We start from the raw sequence: 20,049 nt of genomic DNA on the forward strand, positions 1-20,049 counted from the left end.
AATTTACGTTGATGAGTCGTAATTTAGGTGTGTTAGTAAAAATACGTTATTTAACCTGAGCAAATCATTTTTGTCCATTTATATATTCAACAAATAGTTTGATTATTATACTCGTATTCCCTAATCTTCCATGCTCATTCAACCTGATCTATCAAAATTCCTTAACCTTTGCATTCTCTTCAGTGGCATGGCATGCTCTCTCATAATAGTACGTATTAAAAAAAGAGTAGAGCTTTTCCAACACAATCAAAAAAATCAACAAACCAAAACTATAACTCTTCATCAAATTCAAACACTGAGCTTTTCCTGACATAAACTGTTTTGTAACAGGGAAAACGAAGGAGTCCTCAAATTGTAAGCCACCATTTGCCGTGAGTTCATTATCACAATCTGTTATTCTTTACTGACTGACTGCAGGTTAAAAAAGCTTTTCATTATAATTTAATTTATAGAATGAGTTTGAATTGCTTTAAATTTAATGAAGTAGTCATCTTTTCCATGTAAAACATATAGTAAAGAAACATGTCTTTGATTGTTCACATTGAGAAGCAGCATCACTTTTAGGCTTTCTCTATGACAGCCCACAAATCATATATGTTCAGGAGTTCATCAACATCTAATTCTAAGAGTTGAATGTTTTGCGTCTAGTTGTACAGTATCACGACTTGTATAAGGACAAATTCTTTGATTATGTGCTGCAACACATGAAAATAAAATTGGGTAATAGAGGGTGAGAAAATGGGATATCTAGTGCTTTTTTCCTATAGTGTTATAGCTTAAAATTCGAGAGATCTTTTATGATTTTTTTTTAAGGATTTGGCTAACAGATGCCTCAGGGTATTTGTTTAGGAGTCAATTTTTTAGTAAGAGCAAAACTAACTAAGGAAAGTATCCAAATATGGAGGTGTATCAAATGCTTAGTGTGAATTGGAAAAAATAGGTCTGTTAGATGATAATAGCAGGTAGCAAATGAGGGGGAATACTCTCTATTAGTATTTAGTATTAGGGAGGGAGAATAAAGGAGGCAGAGAGGGAAATTAGGAGGATGAAAGTGACAAATGTGTTTGGTATATCTTTTCGGCCTATTTGGGCTTTTTCCCATTTAATTTTCATAACTTTTATCTTTTGACCGAAGAGTAATTATTTGAAATCAAATGTTGTCTAACAATAATGCACTGGAACTAGATTTTTTTTGGTTATTCATGCAATCATAGGTAGTTTAAAAATATACAAAATTCTTAGGGTACAATGTAATGAAAGAAAGAAATTATTCTAAAATGGGACAAATTTTTATAAGCAATTGTAAAGATATATGACAACTAAACACAATTTTTAGACAATAATCAAATGTTTTCTAATAATGCAACTGGAATTAGTTTTTTTTTTTTTTTTTTTGTTATTCATGCAATCGTATGTAGTTTAAAAATATACAAAATTCTCAGGGTGCAATATAAGAGAAGAAAGAAAATTTTTCTAAAATGGGACAAATTTTTATAAGCAATTGTAAAGTTATATGACAATTAAACACAATTTTTAGGCAATTTTATAGTTTCTTTCAAGTCCATGAGTAGCGATTACATTGTTTTGCTTTTATTCAAAAGAATATATTTTGACACTTAAATTGACACCATCTACTTTTCTTTTCCAAATGACATTTTTTAACAATAATAAGTTTATTATTTCGATTTAAAATGTTAACCCTGCTATAATCCAAATAGGTCATATTTTTTTCATAATAACAAGGGAGATTAAAGAAACACATTCAATCAGTAACCAAATAGAATGGAAACAACATATGATTAGCTTACTATTGAACTAAATGTGATCTATATCAAATAACAAAAAATTTTATCTTTCTTGCATTTCCTCCAAAGGGGCTAAAATGTTAAAAAAAATGTCAATCCAAGAAATGTAGATGAGATTTTAAAAACCTAAGTTAAGTGATATTATAAGAAACATCAAGAGAGGTCTCTGAAATTATCCCATATACATACACACACACACACATATATATATATATATATATATATATGTGAATTTAATTAGACTCAATTAAATTTGATTAAACTCGAGTTCAAGTAATTGTTATTACGGGATGTTAGCAACAGCAATTTTAATCGATGGAAAGGCTTAGGTCAGGACTGAAGATGTTGATATTATGGGATAATTGCAGAAACCTCCCCTGAGATTTCTGACATTTGCACTGATCTCCCCTCTAGGTTTAGAAATTGCATTCACCTCCCCTGAACAGTAACAATTCGTTGCAGAAACCTCCTTGACAGCTTTTGTAGAAGTGAGATAAGAATTTTCTTCCAATTTTGGCCTTACTTGCTTGACAATTGCTTAACTAATTATCTAATTAGTTAATAGTTAAACTAATTAACTAATTATCTAATTAATTAACTAATTAACTAATTATCTAATTAATTAACTAATTAACTAATTATCTAATTAACTAATTTACTAAAGCTGTTGTCTGTCCGAAACTAACAAACTATTTGCATGTTAAACTAATTAACTAATTAACTAATTAACTAATTAACTAATTAACAAACTATTTGCATGTTAAACTATATGCAATACGCATTACCTATTTAAAGTATCGGCTCTTTATAGGTATTTTACTTTCAAACATTTAATTTATGATAAAAACATCAATGTTTGTAAGTAAAATTCAAAAAGTATTACAGTAATATTCTTACAAAAAGGGAGGGGCATAGGGTCATAAATTAAATGTTTGAAAGTAAGAATAATGATATTACTGTAACACTTTTTGAATTTTACTTACAAACATTGACATTTTTATCATAAATTAAATGTTTGAAAGTAAAATACCCATAAAGAGCCGATACTTTAAATAGATAATGAGTACTGCATATAGTTTAACATGCAAATAGTTTGTTAATTAGTTAATTAGTTAGTTAGTTAATTAGTTAATTAGTTAATTAGTTTAACATGTAAATAGTTTGTTAGTTTCGGATAGACAACAGTTTTAGTTAATTAGTTAATTAGATAAACATAAATTAGTTATTTAGTTAATTAATTAGATAATTAGTTAGTTAATTAGTTAAGCAGTTAATTAGTTTAACATGCAAATAGTTTGTTAGTTTCGGATAGACAACATCTTTAGTTAATTAGTTAATTAGTTAATTAGTTAAGCAGTTAATTAGTTTAACATGCAAATAGTTTGTTAGTTTCGGATAGACAACAACTTTAGTTAATTAGATAATTAGTTAATTAGTTAATTAGATAAACAAAAATTAGTTAATTAGTTAATTAATTAATTAGATAATTAGGTAGTTAATTAGTTAAGCAGTTAATTAGTTAATTAGTTTAACATGCAAATAGTTTGTTAGTTTCGGACAGACAACAGTTTTAGTTAATTAGTTAATTAGATAAATAGAAATTAGTTAATTAGTTAATAGTTAATTAGGTAATTAGTTAATAGTTAATTAGTTTAACTATGCAGAAATAGTTTGATTAGTTAATAACTATTAACAATTAGATAATTAGTTAATTAGTTAATAGTTAATTAGATAATTAGTTATTAATTAATTAGATTATTAGTTATTTAGTTAATTAGTTAATTAGTTACACTATGCAGAAATAGTTAATTTAGTGTAATTTTTATTAACAAATGTTTTGTTGGGTTTGATGAAAGTACTCATCACATTCATTTGGTAAAATTAAATCATGTCAGGGGTACTTTAGTAAATTGACTCACTTTTGCCTATTAAATTGCCTCCAACTTTTGATAGGGGAGGTCAGTGCTATTTCAAAATTGATAGGGGAGGTCAACGCTATTACTATAAAAGTCAGGGGAGGTTTCTGCAATTATCCCTGATATTATTGTTAACGTGAATAAAAGCTTTGACAAGAGGAAACTTCACTCGGATCATATTTTTAGAAAAAAACAGGGAAGTACTCATGTTATATATTGTTGAACATTCACCTAACGAACATCGTTCAAGAGCAGTCAAGAAATCTTTTTGGAAATGTAAAATGAAAAATGAAAAAGGTTCACTGGATTAGTAAATCCTAGGCTCCATATGGATTCCTATTTTTTCTCAAAAAATGTTTTATTCATGGAGTCTACAATATCAAATTTCAAAAATTATCCAAAAAACACACAAACTCAAATACACCTGAAAATAACACAAGAAAAATTAAATAAGAAAACTCTCACATTTTTTCTTCCATACACCATCCACAGTCCTCACCCACCGCCACCGCTACCCCCACCGCCCTCCCCCTTCCTCTTTTCTTCTCCCTTTCCTTCCCTCCTTCCTTTTCCTTTTCCTCATCTCCATTCTGCCTTCTCTCCCCCCTTTCTCGCACAGGAAGGGAGAAGAGAGGAGGGGAAAAGAAAAAGAAAAATTAGCAAGGTTGACCGGTGGTAAATTAGGACGTGTATCAACCTAGGGGCGGAAAAATTAAAGCCCCCCTCCCCAACTCGTGTCGTCGGTTGGATACCCATTCTGGTCCTTAACAAGCACATTTGATTCTCTTCTTCTTCAAGGGGCCATCACATTTGAGCTTGAATAATTGCTGCACCTGATATGCTCAACTGCAGCTTTTGTAACTTTTTTTCTGCTTCCTAATAAAGGACCTGCCACCCAGAAAACCATAGCAATTAGGTGAGACATCAAAGTTAGAAAATGGACAATTATTACATGATCTTCTCTAAATGATATAGCAAATGAAGTAAAAATCGTGGAGCGAATCAAATATCAGTAAAGAAAAATAATTACCGGTCTATTTTTTTTTTTTTTGTATGCAATGGAAGATCTTTTCACTCGTGTCGGTTGGATACCCATTCCGGTCCTAAACAGCCTACTAATAAGAAGAGATGCGACTCATACTGTCATGTCCCCGGAAATGGGGCAGAGACGGCCATGATTTGGCCTCAAAATTTTGTGCGGCTTAGATCACGTCTTGTAACTCGATTTTCACGCTAAGTGTGGGGCCCACAAAAATTTGTTCTAAAGTTACGTCGTGTGCAAAGAAAGTTACACAGTGTGCAATTGATGTTACTCACAATGCAAAATGCACATAACCTGCACAAATGGTTGCAACCGTTTGTGCCCCTTGTCCCATGCCCCCAGAAAGCGACGCGGTCACATCCTGGTCTGTCGGCCCATCTTCAATGGATTTGGAGAATTCTTATCATATGAACTCAATGATGGAAGGGATAATTGCAGAAACCTCCCCTGAGGTTTCTGACACTTGCACTGACCTCTCCTCTAGGTTTAGAAATGGCATTCAGCACCCCTGAACAGGAACAATTCGTTGCAGAAACCTCCCCTGAGGCTTGATGTCCCATTAAAAAATTATTTGTAGAAGTGAGATAAGAAATTTCTTCCAATTTTGCCCTGATCTTGCTTGACATTTAGTATTAACAAGGGAGGGGTATAGGCATTAAGGATCAAGCAAGTTCAGGGGGTATAAATGCAACATATTTTTCATTCCAATATCTAACTTAGTTTGATGAGTGTTTCGAAATTAAATGCAATTAAATTTCAAATTTACCCCCGATATAACAATTCTTATAAAACAAAAGAATTACACATACGACAAATTAACATCTCCATAATTGTAATTACAATAGTTATTAACTTTTTTGATAAAATATAAGAAAATCATAAACCATAACAAAAATTAATACTAGAAAATAAATATAGTGGCTGTATTAATAAGGAGTAAATTCCCAAAAAGAGAGAGTTTTTAAACTAATTTTCTAAAGGGTGGCGATTTTTGAATCTCCTCCCAAACGGTGATCAACGCATCGAAGGAATGCGTTCTTCCAAATAAAAATGTAACTTTCAAATACGTCATTTTAATTTTCATAAATTTTTCATAAATTTGTTTAAATATGAAAAATTGGTTAAATAACGCATAACATACCAGCTCTTTATGGGAAATTGGCAGGTTTTGTAGTATATTTTATACCAGCTCTTTATGAAAAATATACCAACTCTTTATGGGAAAAATTGGTTAAATAGCGCCCAAAGAAAAACTAGTATGTTTTGTATTTAACATAAATTAAATATGTGAAAGTTTAAAAAAAAAATTGCCCATAACATACCAACTCTTTATGGAAAACTAGCAGGTTTTATATTTAATGCGCTATTTAACCAATTTCGTTGGCTTGTGGAGCTAATTAACCAATTAGCGCATTAACTAATTAGTTAATTAGATAAACAGAAATTAGTTAATTAGTTAATTAATTAATTAGATAATTAGTTAGTTAATTAATTAAGCAGTTAATTAGTTAATTAGTTTAACATGCAAATAGTTTTTTAGTTTCGGACAGACAACAGCTTTAGTTAATTAGTTAATTAGATAAACAGAAATTAGTTAATTAGTTAATTAATTAATTAGATAATTAGTTAATTAGTTCATGGTTAATTAGATAATTAGTTAATAGTTAATAGTTAATTAGTTAATTAGTTTAACTATGCAGAAATAGTTTGATTAGTTAATTAGTTAATTAGATAATTACATAAATAGAAATTAGTTAATTAGTTAATTAGTTAATTAATTTAACTATGCAGAAATAGTTTGATTAGTTTAATTTGTTTAACAAATTAAACGTTGATTTTGATGAAAGTACTCAAACCTTTCATCTGGTAAAGTCAAATACAATTGGAGATACTCTAGTAAATTCACACACTTTTACCTTTTAAATTGGCTCCAACTTTTTCTAGGGAGGTTAATGCTATTTCAAAATTGATAGGGGAGGTCAGTGTAAATGTCAAAAATCTCAGGGGAGGTTTCTGCAATTTTCCCATGATGGAAACCAACTATTCCGGTAGTTGGCTGTTTTAAAACCTAATGTTCGGTGGAAAGTTCACTTTTCTGCCCACATTAGGCAGGAAGCAATGCAATGAGCCTAACTGCGGTCTGTGGGTACGCACAAAGATGGACAGAGAAATCATTAATGTATCGGGCACCGGAGAAAGTCGGTTGTGCTTGGATGAAATAATGCAATATATTTTAAAATTACAATAATAAAAGCCCTCTTAAAAATTTGTTCATCATCTAATGCTCATTACTTAGAAAATATTTTGTGAGCACTCCAATCGAGATGCGAGTCCCAATGAAAAGTGAAGAGTGAAAAAGTGAAAACATGGAAAACAAAGGTACGGAAAGGTAGATGAGATTGTTGTAATGGAAAATGGGTGAAATTTTCAACATTATTTAGTGAATTTTATACATGTCAAAACAAATATTGTGGTAGTTTTTTTTTTGATTGAGTTTGATATTTAAAATAATTGAAGCGTAAAAATAAAAGGAAGAGTTGGGATATCAAACACAATTGAAATAAAGGAAGATGTGCAATTTTGTTCCCCAACGTTTGGCTTATGAGTTAAACTAGTCCTCGATATTTTGACCAAAATAAATATGGTCCCAAATTTTTTATTTTAGGCAAATTTAGGACAACTAATAGAAAACTACAATATCCAATGAGCAAAATCAAGTTAGAATGAGTCAAAAGTTTGACTTTATATTTTTTGGTCCCTAATATTTGAAAATTTGATCAATATGGTCCCTTATATTTTAAATAATTATATTTCAAATGAAATAAAATGTGAATTAGATCAAATGCATAACAAATGTGTTCTAAATCTCATTAAAATCCTTAAAAATAATCTGCATTGTCAAAACATATCATTTAGGCGAAAGAGCATCTTTTCGTTAATTTAAGGGTAAAAAACAAAAAAAAACCCCTGTGATAAACCTAATACACAAAAAAACCCATCATGGTTTCAAAATATACAACACGACCCCTCATGCTTTGAACTAAATTGTAAAGGTGACGGAATCCGTTAACTTAACGGAAATGGACGAAATGACCAAAATGCCCTGATATAATTAAGCAAAAGACAATTCAAAAAAATCATTTGTTTTATTCTCTAAATAGAGAGAATTGAGAATTAAGGGGTAGAATAGGTATATTTGATAAAAATTAGGTATAAATTTTTTTTTTTAGGTTCCAATAAGTCATTTCCGTTAAGTTTAATGGATTCCGTCACCTTTACAATTTAGTTCAAAGCATGAGGTGTCGTACTGTATATTTTGAAACCATAGGGGGCTTTTCTGTGTATTAGGCTTACCATAGGGGGTTTTTTTTTATTTTTTACCCTTAAATTAATTACAAACAAGTGATAACACATAAATCATATATAAAAGAAAATTTAGTGGAAAAAAGATAATTTTAATTTGGGCGTATAGTAACTTTAATTGTAAACAGTATAACACAAATCGTTGCATGACTCGTGAATATGAGTTTCAATCGGTTATGGTTAGGCATTGTGATTACAATAATAAGTAAAGGTGATTACCAATATAAAGGACTCACCTGAATTTTCAAAAAATTTCTTGCTATTTCGTCTTATCTTTCCTTCATATTAAATCAAATATTTCAATGATACAATTTAATGTATTTATATTTATGTTCATCTTAAATTGATAATTTTATTGAATAATTTAAATAATTATAAAATCTTTATTTCAATTGAAACTTAATTGACAACTAGTTGAAATGCCAAAAAAAGAAAAAGAAAATATTATTCAATCAATTCACTGACATATAGTTGTTTATATTATAATAGAATGTTTAATTAACTATCTTAATTTATCAAATATAAGTATCGGGCATTAGAAGATGAACAAATTTTTAAGAGGACTTTTATTGTGATTTTAAGAGGCCAACCGGCTTTCTCCAGTGGTGTCCGGATATCCTTCTTTGTGCGTCCCCACAGAGAGCACAATTGGCCCCCTTGCATCTCTGTTTTAAAACTCGGACCGGACCGGCCGGTCGAACCGGTTGAACCGGGAACCGGCCAGGTAGCCGGTCCGAGTCATATTAAAAAACCGGAAATTCAAGACTCGGTCAAAGCCGGTCAAAAACCGGGTTTGACCGGGAAAAAACCGATTTTTCCGGTTCAACAGTAATTTTTTTTTAAAAAATTACAAACTTTTTAATATTATGTTTTGACCCCCTAAATTGTTAAAACTTATTAATATATCTCAAATATTTGATACTTTATAAATATTGTCCTAAAATTTGATGTTTTTTTTCAATTAAATTTATAATTTTAATTCTGAACTTGTTAATATTTATTAAATAATATAAATTGCTACTTGATTGTTCTAATTTCTTTGTATTTTCTTGTTAAATATATTTGAAACATCAAATATATATGAATATACCTTTATTAATATCAATATATTATTAGATATTATATATATAATATTTTAATTTTTAAATAATTTTTATTTATGACGTCATCCGGTTCGACCCCTATCGACCCCCGGTCGAACCCATTGACCCCTGACCCCTGACCTCGGCCGAGTCGCTATCCGGTCCGGTTCTGAAAACATATCCTTGCATTGCTTCTGCCTACCATGGGCAGAAAAGTGAACCTTCCATGCGTGATTTCATTTCTGTACCTTTCAAATGTGTAGGGTATACACACACATATATATATATGTGTGTGTGTTTATTTATTTATATTAATGATAATCTAGAAGCCTTTTTATTTTTCTTTGTTGTTTGGATATTGAAGCACGAGAGAACATTTCTGGAATCGCATACTTATTAATTCATGCACTTTTGCACACATGTTATGTACAACATTGAAAGTCTTATTATTTTCTTTTCAGTTTATGGGCTATTTAGGATTTTAGCTTTTCTCCAAGACAACCATTTTGCATATGTTAATTAGCTTATATCTTGAATTTTTTCAGCCACATCTTTTGCTAATTAAACATATCAGTTGTAAGTCTGAGTTTTTCCCCTTCTTCTTTGTATTCCATGTTCACATGATTGAGTATTTCTAAGGCTCTTAAACTTGATTTTGTTAAGTCTACATTTTATAGTTTTCTCTTATATTGTCAACCGTCACAAGTGTTGGTGCGAGCAAATCATAAGGTCATGGTTTTGCTTAGTAAATAGCTTTGTTAAAATAGCTTTGAACCTTAATCATACCAAAAAAAAAAAAAGCTTTGTTAAAAGAGAATGCAATTTGATCCCATGACTAACTCCAAACCACTTGGAGTTTACATGATTCATTTGTGGCTGTGTATGTTCCTTTTTCCTTTTCCTTTTACTTGCACGATTAGCATTTGGTTTGGGTGGCTTTTTCGATGCTATAAACTACTGTTTTCTCAAGATAGTTTGTTCTCATTTCTTCTTATTACTACAAATGAAGCATTCCCAAGAGATCCATTGACGCCAGATTTGTTTCCAGAAATTGAGCAGAACCTCACCCGAAGCATGAATTAACCAATTGAAACAAGTGCTGGAAAGACATTTTGTAGTAATTCTTGTTCGTTGGACCAAATCGTGTAGGATGTAGATGATAAAAATAATAGTGTACCTCACAAGAATGGAGAAGATATACGAGACAAACAATAAAGAAATAAAATGACAGGAAGCACAAATTCTGAGAGTTTCCACCACTTGCGACGTGGAATAGAAGCTTCCATCCTTAATTATAAATAGAATAGCTGGGAATCCTAGACATAAACATTCATCTTATAGTTCTCTGCCATACTCTCCAAATTCAAAAGTGTTGGATAATTGGCTACAACAATGTTAACACTATCTGCTTGAGTCGTGCGTAGCACTGTCCTAAGAAACTATTTCATGAAATTGAAATGTTTCCCCAGGATTAAACAAGCCTTCTTCTATTTATTGCGAACAAGAAAGACAAACTTTCTTCTTGTTGCAAACTAGAAGGACCAGAACTAGCAAATTAAAACCAGCAGATATATATATAAAAAGGATGAGAACAGAATTATCAGGAAGATATCAACTAACAAAAAAATAAAAGAGAGAGAGAGAGAGGGATAGAGCAGCTATCAAAAGATATTAACTGAAACTGCTGGGGTAATTTTCTGAGGGAGAAGTGGATCCTATTTATAGACTTCAGAGTGAGATGCAACCCTTCTCACTTCCGATGTGGGACAAAGACTGCAACCCTTCTCACTTCTCAATGTGGGACAGAGAAAATAATACTTCTCATTTTTTCGATGTGGGACAAAGAATATTTTTGAAATACTATATATTTTACAACAATCTCCCACCTATTTCAAAAAAATTCTTTGGATAAAGGAAGAATTTTAAAAGTACTCTGCTGGATTTGGTTGAAATGTAATTAGATTGGTGTCTTTTGGACTATGAACCAAACATAGATTGATAAAATATGATCTACAGAATTATTGGTGAAATATAAATTTCTATGAACCAATAACTCTTGATGTATGACAGAGATTTTATCAATCACATTACAACCCATAATTTGCTGTTAACGCGATTTTGCGCTTTTTGGCCGTGCGCCTGCCTGGTTATTCATGAGAGCTCTAAAGATTTGACCAATGACTCTTATAGGAGCGGCCCCACTCCACTCTCATATAGGTGAATTCATCAAGTGTATATTGCTTTAACTACACCTCCCTAATGGGATATGAATTCATTAAGAGTTTTAACTCATCCTCACAATTACTCAAAGCACTTATCTCTAGAGGGACTTAAATTTGAAGTGCTTTACTATCAATATAGACTTGTTATTACCCATATGAACCTACTTCATGGGATCACCAATCACATAGGTTGGGTTACCGTCTCTATTGACAACTTGTTGGTCGAAGTCCCATTTCTTTCGTAGTTTGAAGAATCAATTTTCTTCCTACGGGTTTAGTCAGAGGATCGGCCAAATTCAACTCTGACTTTACATAATCAATGGAAATAATTCCATCTCTAAGCAGCTGCTTTACGACATCATGTCTCAAACTCATGTGTCGACTTTTACAATTATACGATTTATTTTTAGCTATGGCAATCGCTGCTTGACAGTCACAATGTATGGACACAGGAGGCAACAAATCCTTAGTTGAAGGAATGTTAGCTAAGAAATTTCTCAACCACTCGGCCTCAGTCCCTGTCAGTTCCAGAGCTACAAACTCTGACTCCATTGTTGATCTAGCAATGATTGTCTGTCTAGCAGATTTCCATGCTATTGCACCACCACCAAGGGTGAACACATAACCACTAGTGGATTTCGTATCATTTGAATCAGAGATCCAATTAGCATCACTGTAACCTTCTAATACAGTGGGAAATCCACTATACAGGATACCAAAATTCATGGTACCTCTCAAATATTTCATTAGTCTGACTAATGCAAACCAATGCTCACGGTTGGGATTATGAGTATATCTACTCAGTCGACATACAGCATAAGCTATATCAGGTCTAGTAAAATTCATCAGATGCATCAGACTCCCAATAATCTGAGCATATTTAGACTGAGCAATTGGGTCACCATTATTTTTCTTTAATTGAGTGTTAGCATCATAAGGAGTACTCACAGGTGTCACATCATAATTTTCAAACTTCCTAAGAAGTCTCTCTGTATAATGTTCTTGAAACAACATTATACCATCACCTTTCCTTATGATTTTAACACCCAATATTATTTTGGTTTCACCCAAATCTTTCATATCAAAATTAGAAAACAAAAAAATATTTAGTACTATTTACAATATCTAGACTAGTACCAAATATAAGCATGTCATCCACATATAAACTGATTATCACATATTGATCATTTATAATTTTGACATATACACATTTATCCACTTCTACAGACGAAAATCCATCTTTCATCAATACTTGATCAAATTTCTCATGCCACTGTTTAGGAGCTTGTTTTAAACCATAAAGAGATTTAATTAGTTTGCAAACCTTATTTTCTTGTCCAGGTATAATACATCCCTCAGGTTGAAACATATAAATTTCTTCTTCTAAATCACCATTTAAAAAGGCTGTTTTGACATCCATTTGATGAATAACAAGTTTATGGATAGAAACTAAAGCAAATAAAACTCGAATAGACGCAATTCTAGTTACTGGTGCAAATGTATCAAAATAATCAATATTTTGTTTTTGAGAAAATCCTTTTGCTACTAAACGAGCTTTGTACTTTTCTATAGAGCCATCAGAGTTATATTTTCTTTTAAAAATCCACTTGCAACCAATAGGTTTTGCACCAGGAGGTAAGTCTACCAAAATCCAAGTTTTATTTGACAAGATAGAATTAATTTCAGATTTAATTGCTTCTTTCCAAAATTTACACTCAGGAGAAGAAATAGCATCGCAGTATGTTAAAGGATCATTATCAACAAGAAAGGTTTGGAAATCATTTCCAAATGAAAATTCTTTTCTTGGCCTTTTGCTCCTTCTTAATTCCTCAATTGGAATAATTTCCTTATTTATTTCAACAGGTGCATGAGAAATTTTACTAGATAGTGGAAAAATATGTTCAAAAAATTCAGCATTCTTTGTCTCAATAATTGTATTACAATCAAGTATATCACTTCTTAACACAAGAAATCTATATGCAGCACTATGTTCAGCATATCCAATAAACATACAATCAGAAGTTTTAGAACCTATTTTCCTTTTCTTAGGTTCAGGCAACAAGACTTTAGCAAGACACCCCCAAACTTTTAAATATTTCAAATTTGGTTTATAATTTTTCCATAACTCATAAGGTGTTTTGCCAGTCTTTTTATGTGGGATTCTATTTTGTAAGTGACATGCAGATAATATAGCTTCTCCCCATAAATTATCTGGAGCATGAGAACTAATTAACATAGAGTTCATCATTTCTTTTAACGTTCTATTTTTCCTTTCAGCTACTCCATTAGATTCTGGTGAATAAGGTGGAGTTATTTCATGTATTATGCCTTCCTGTTCACAAAGGTTATCTAAAGTTAATATTCTCCACCCCTATCTGATCTAATTCTTTTTATCCTTTTATTAAGTTGATTTTCTACTTCAGACTTATAGGATAAAAAGGCATTATAAGTATCATCTTTATTTCTAAGTAAATAAACTTTGGTATATCTAGAATAGTCATCTATAAAGGTGACATAATACCTTTTCCCACCTCTAGTCATTGTTTGTTTTAAATCACCTAAATCAGTATGAATTAAATTTAATAACTCAGTTTCTCTATGGACAGTTATACAACTTTTCTTTGTTATTTTAGCTTCTGCACATATTTCACATTTGTCCATATTATCATTAATACCAGAAATTAGACCACATGATTGCATTTTCTTTATATAACCAATATTAACATGTCCTAATCTAGCATGCCATAAAGAAATGGAATCAACAATATAAGCAGAAGAAGATGCATTTTCATTTATCACATTGGAAATATTAAGTACAAAAAGTCCCTGATTACAATAGCCTTTCCCTACAAACACATTATTTCTTGTCATTACAATCTTTTCAGATTCGAATGATACTTTCACCCCAACTTTTCCAAGCAAAGCCACAGAAACAAGATTTGCCCGAATATTTGGAACATGCAGCACATCATTAAGAGCCAAAGTATTTCCTGAAGTGAGTTTCAATAGTACTTTGCCCTTACCCAGAACTTTAGTAGTTCGTGAGTCTGCAAGGTAGACTATTTTTTCATCATCCCCTATTGAAGTATAGGAGGAAAACGCTTCTCGATTCGCACATATGTGCCGAGTAGCCCCAGAGTCTACCACCCATTCTTTAACATTAGCTGCAATGTTCACTTGAAAGATGACTGCAGCAATTATTTCATCTCCTTCGGTTAAATTAACCTTAGGAGGATTACCATTTGCTTTGTCACCTTTATTGTATCTATACAGGGCAACATAATGTTCTGATTTTCTACAATAATGGCAATTGCCTTTCTTTTTCTTAAAGTTGGGAATATTAGGCTTGTAATTGGAATTTTTTAGTCTATTATACTGGGACTTATTGGCTTGCATATAGCTACAATACACGTCAAATAATTCATTTAAGAGTGTTTGTAAAATAGTATGCCTACATACCTTATTGGCATATTGCCACGATTCTTGTATTTTGACATCTGTGGTTGAAGCAGGTTGGGACTCCGTTAGTGCATAGACCACTCCATGGATGTCGAGTCGTGAGTGTACTCGTTCTTGCCACCTTTTGAAATTTTCATTGGCGAAAATTTCAATTTTGGATACATCTGGAAAGGGCTTGGCGAATGGTAGTGCCACTGCAACAGTTGCTGATGAAGGCTGCGGGGTGCTAACATTGTCAGATGCCATAGTTTCTTAGATTGTTGGATAATTGGCTACAACAATGTTAACACTATCTGCTTGAGTCGTGCGTAGCACTGTCCTAAGAAACTATTTCATGAAATTGAAATGTTTCCCCAAGATTAAACAAGCCTTCTTCTATTTATTGCGAACAAGAAAGACAAACTTTCTTCTTGTTGCAAACTAGAAGGACCAGAACTAGCAAATTAAAACCAGCAGATATATATATAAAAAGGATGAGAACAGAATTATCAGGAAGATATCAACTAACAAAAAAATAAAAGAGAGAGAGAGAGAGGGATAGAGCAGCTATCAAAAGATATTAACTGAAGCTGCTGGGGTGATTTTCTGAGGGAGAAGTGGATCCTATTTATAGACTTCAGAGTGAGGTGCAACCCTTCTCACTTCCGATGTGGGACAAAGACTGCAACCCTTCTCACTTCTCAATGTGGGACAGAGAAAATAATACTTCTCATTTTTTCGATGTGGGACAAAGAATATTTTTGAAATACTATATATTTTACAACAAAAAGCATGTTCAACTTCAACGTAATCATCTTCCTCTTCCTTACAACTACCTCAAACCTCATCTCCGCCACTCCAACCCCAACACCACCATCCATCCTACCTCCCCACCTCACCACCTCTACTCCAACCGCATCACCACCGCTCATACTGTCTCATCCTTCCATCTCAAGACTTTGGTCCAAGCATGTCATGAATGACATGCCTGAGACCAACATATCCCTGCTATCCCCCTTGCATGGTCATGATACTGATCACCTTAACCTTGCATCTATACCCAACAATGCCACATTTTGCGAACAAGCAAATTTGGCTTGTAAAGCAGATGTCGATGGCATTACACCCCTGTCCATGGCTTACGTTATAGCACTCACCCATCACTTGATCCGGTTGATCCGTTATCGTATTTTAAGAAATCTTTGTTGTTTACCCAATCAATCATGGTGAACCTCCCCAATTTGGAATCTCAATTCCCCAAAAGAGCCTTCCTCCCACTAAAACTCTCCGCTAAAATTCCGATGAATGCGAAGGACCTGGAAACCCACTTTCCACAATCATTTCAAAAGGCGATGTTGAGAAAAAATATGGAGATCAGTTTGATGCATTGTTCGGCTCCCAATTTGCAAGGTGAGGAGAAGGGGTGTTTTAATTCACTAGAAGGAGTTATCACATTTGCCCAAGCTGCCTTGCGTGCAAACAACCAACAAATCGTCGCACTTACATCTTCATGCCAGGGAACTCACCAGGGAAGTCAAGTTGTTATCCGCAGCGTCCATCAAGTTGGGGCTAACACAAGCGTTAGTTGTCATGAAATTTTCTTCCCCTTCATGGCATATTATTGCCATGTCCTACCCTCCACCCAAGTGTTTAGTGTGGGTGTAGTGAACAGCAAAGGCTTGGGTGCTCCGGACAGGGGGAATGGGACAACACTCTATGCCATTTGTCATTTGGACACATCTTCTTGGCCTAAAGATCATCCAGCCTTCAAGAGTCTGAAAATGTCTCCTGGGGAAGCTGAAGTTTGCCATTGGTCGACCAAGTCTAATATTATCTGGATTCTCGGTGCCGACTACAATCAGCATTAAAAGTGTTATCCTCCGTATACTCCTTATCATTGGAGTTCTGTCATGCTTACTGGAGTTCTGTTATGCTCCTGTCTTTTATGTATGATTCCTGCTACCATATGAGAACTGCTTATAAAAGAATACTAAATATTGATCAGTACTTTATGTGTTATTGATGTGTGATAGTATTCTGGCCTTATGATGACAATGCTTATATGTTATGATAGTGCTTATCTAAACAGAGTATATTGTTTATCCTGTTCAATCTTTTTGTTTTAACAATTTATTACTGTTTTCAAGTCACCAAAAGTTTTGCTTTAACAATTTATTACTGGTGTCAAGTCACCAAAAGTTTGGACAAAGGAAACACCCCCAGTAGTGATTGGTCATAAAAACTGATTAGTCATAAAAAGGGGGGGGGGGACGGAATTGTTTTTCTTGCAATTCGTTAGTGATTTGCAGCGAAAGCACACATTACCACCAAAACCTGTGTTATCGTCCGAACTCAACCCTTCCAATCATAGCAATACAACAACAAATGTGCGTCTGTCAAGCATTAGCTTCAACTTTTACACTACGATTACCTACATAAGCTAATTAGTATAAGTTTCGAGCAGCCAATTAATCAGGCTGACTGTTGGGAATTTGGTTTGGTTGAAGATGGTTTCCGCATGAGATATATAAGACATGGTGGTGGTGCAGATGGATGGACGGATGGATGGGGAGACGCATCTTAAATGGGAAGGCGGGGACGATGAGTTTGTGACCATTTATGCATGAATTTGTCTGATCGAATCTAAGGTTTTGCATTCTCGTAAGAGTTGAAGAATTGGTTGACATTTTAAAGAGGTGTTCATTCGTGTAAGGTCAGTTAATGATTAAATATCACAGTTTTTGTCTTTCCAGCATTCTTTTTCTTTTTTAATTATTATTTGATTGTAGAAGAAATTTTCTTCAATCTTACTCTTTGGCATACTAACAGTGGTTGCAAAATTTCAATGACTGAACCAATATGGAGATCACTAGTGCTCAGCGATAGTGTGTGGCATACAATCACACTGTCTTTCTCATAACATCCTTGTGAAGATCACTACTGATCTACAAAGCCTTTAGACCTCAAAGTGATAAAAACTAGCAATATGAAGAACTTGTGACATTTTCTTAAAGTATGCTATTTTTGCAAATTTGTGCATGAAGTCAAAAGATAATACTAAAAAAAAGATTGAAGATATCAAAAAGTATACTATTGAATAAATAAGTATACACAAAAGGTTAGTGTGTATTCACTACTTAAGTCCCCAAGGTCCCCTCATTGGTTACCGGCTTTTGAGGTGGACTTTGGGAATAGGTTTAGGTTAGTGTGTGTGTGTGTTTCTTCCGGCTGTTGAAAAAAATAAATAAATAAAGTATACTATTAAAAAAAAGATTAAAGATATCAAAAAGTATACTATTAAAATAAAGTTGTCTCTTGGAGAGATGGTTAGTATTAGTTTTGAACAAAGAACTATCGAATTCGAATCCCTTTCTCTCTTTTTTCTTGATCATTGAATAGATTTGTTTCTTTATCCCTCCCTCTCTTTTTTGGCTGATTGAATAGATTTGTTTTTTTATTGGTTTTGAAGGATGGGTATCACAAATCAAAAAGAAGGGGGAATGACTCAGCTATCCCACTGAACCAAAAATAGTTTATATAAATGAGTAGATACAGGGCAACCGTTAAGATATATTTAAGTGTTATATTGTTGGAAATATAAGATTAATTAGGGAAAGTAAATAAATACAAGTGAGAGTAGGCAAAATTAAATAATGAAAGTATATAAATGTAAGAGAGGATAATAATCTCAAATACAATTTAGAAAAACAAAAGAACCAAATACACATAACCACTGCCGCCACCCTCTCCCTCTTCCTTCCCCTTCCCTGCCACCCCTTTCCCTCCCTTTCAGCCCTTGCTGACCTGTTCCCTTACCTTCTTCTTCCCTTTCTAGTCGTCACTTGAGATCTGGTAGCGACCTTGTGAAGACTCAGGGGCACAGACTAAGGCTATTCCTCCATTCGGTTTGGGAAAATGACCAGTTTCATCCTCATATTTCACAAAAATATTCTTTTCGTACCTCACTTTTAAAACGAAGCAAATTCGTCATTAACATTTAAAAACTGAAGCTATTTGATCATTGAAGTCAACTTTCAATCTGTATCCAACCACCTAACAACTCGATTACAAATTTCAAGGGTATAATTGGTAGATTCCTTTATTAATTTAACTTGATATTCACGTGAAATTTAATGAACCCAAAAAGAAAAAATAAAAAATTATTGCATAAAAAAGAAGGATTAATCTTTCTTACATTATTATTCTATACACTAACAAGTCTAGATACCTACCACATCAACTCAATTTAAATTTAAATACCAAACTTTATATGTGTGATATACATCTAGACTTGCAAGTGTTTATATCAGCGGTGTATGAAAAAATTTATTCAAAAAAGAAACCCTACTATTCTAAGACAAAGAACGACATTTTATTTTATAATTTCATAATTTTTTTATTTTTTTGGTTCAATAAATGACATGTGAATATGATGGAATTGACCGAGTAATCTATCAATTTTATCCCCAAAATTTATTACTAGATAATTTGATTCATATTGAAAGTTGGATTCAAAGATGTAATGGTTTCAATTTTTAAATGTCAGGGACGAATTTACTTCATTTTAAAAGTGAGGGATGAAAAAAATATTTTTTGTGAAATGTGAGGGATGAAACATGTCTTTTTCCCGGTTAGTTTTAGGAAAATGGTTTCACGCTCTTGTCTAATTTACTTCCAGAAGAGCTTAACCTTTAATTTTTTTTTTTGGTCCAACTCCTTTGTATCTTTCTTCTCTATTATTTCGTTTCACCGTTTTTATGTTTTTGCCTGGACTGGAACAGAATGGTAGCAAGTAGTAACCTGTCTTCAACAATAGCATGTTGACATGAACAAGGTGCGGAGCCTAGAGCAGTTTTATTACATGCTATACCATGTATGTATGGCAGCTTTAGGATGTTTGTTACAGGAATGTTTGTAATAATACGAGATTGAGATCAGTGCCTAACAAAAATCATGGGGGTCGCTCTCGCTCGTACCTTTTCCAAATCAAAGAGTTTGGAATAGCTAGAGGCTAGAGCTTTGCCAATTTCTTAGGACCGTGTAGACTAGTATTAAGATCTTTTTTCCTCTGCTGCCCGGGCATGAAAATCAAATCAGGGTGCTGGAGGAGTTTTTTCTGTTTTGTCTTTGCGAAGCCCAGCGCTCCTACTATATATAGGATACAGGAGGAGGTCCAACGGT

This window comes from Coffea eugenioides, chromosome 4 (genome assembly GCF_003713205.1).
Source record: "Coffea eugenioides isolate CCC68of chromosome 4, Ceug_1.0, whole genome shotgun sequence".
Classification (NCBI taxonomy): Eukaryota; Viridiplantae; Streptophyta; class Magnoliopsida; order Gentianales; family Rubiaceae; genus Coffea; species Coffea eugenioides.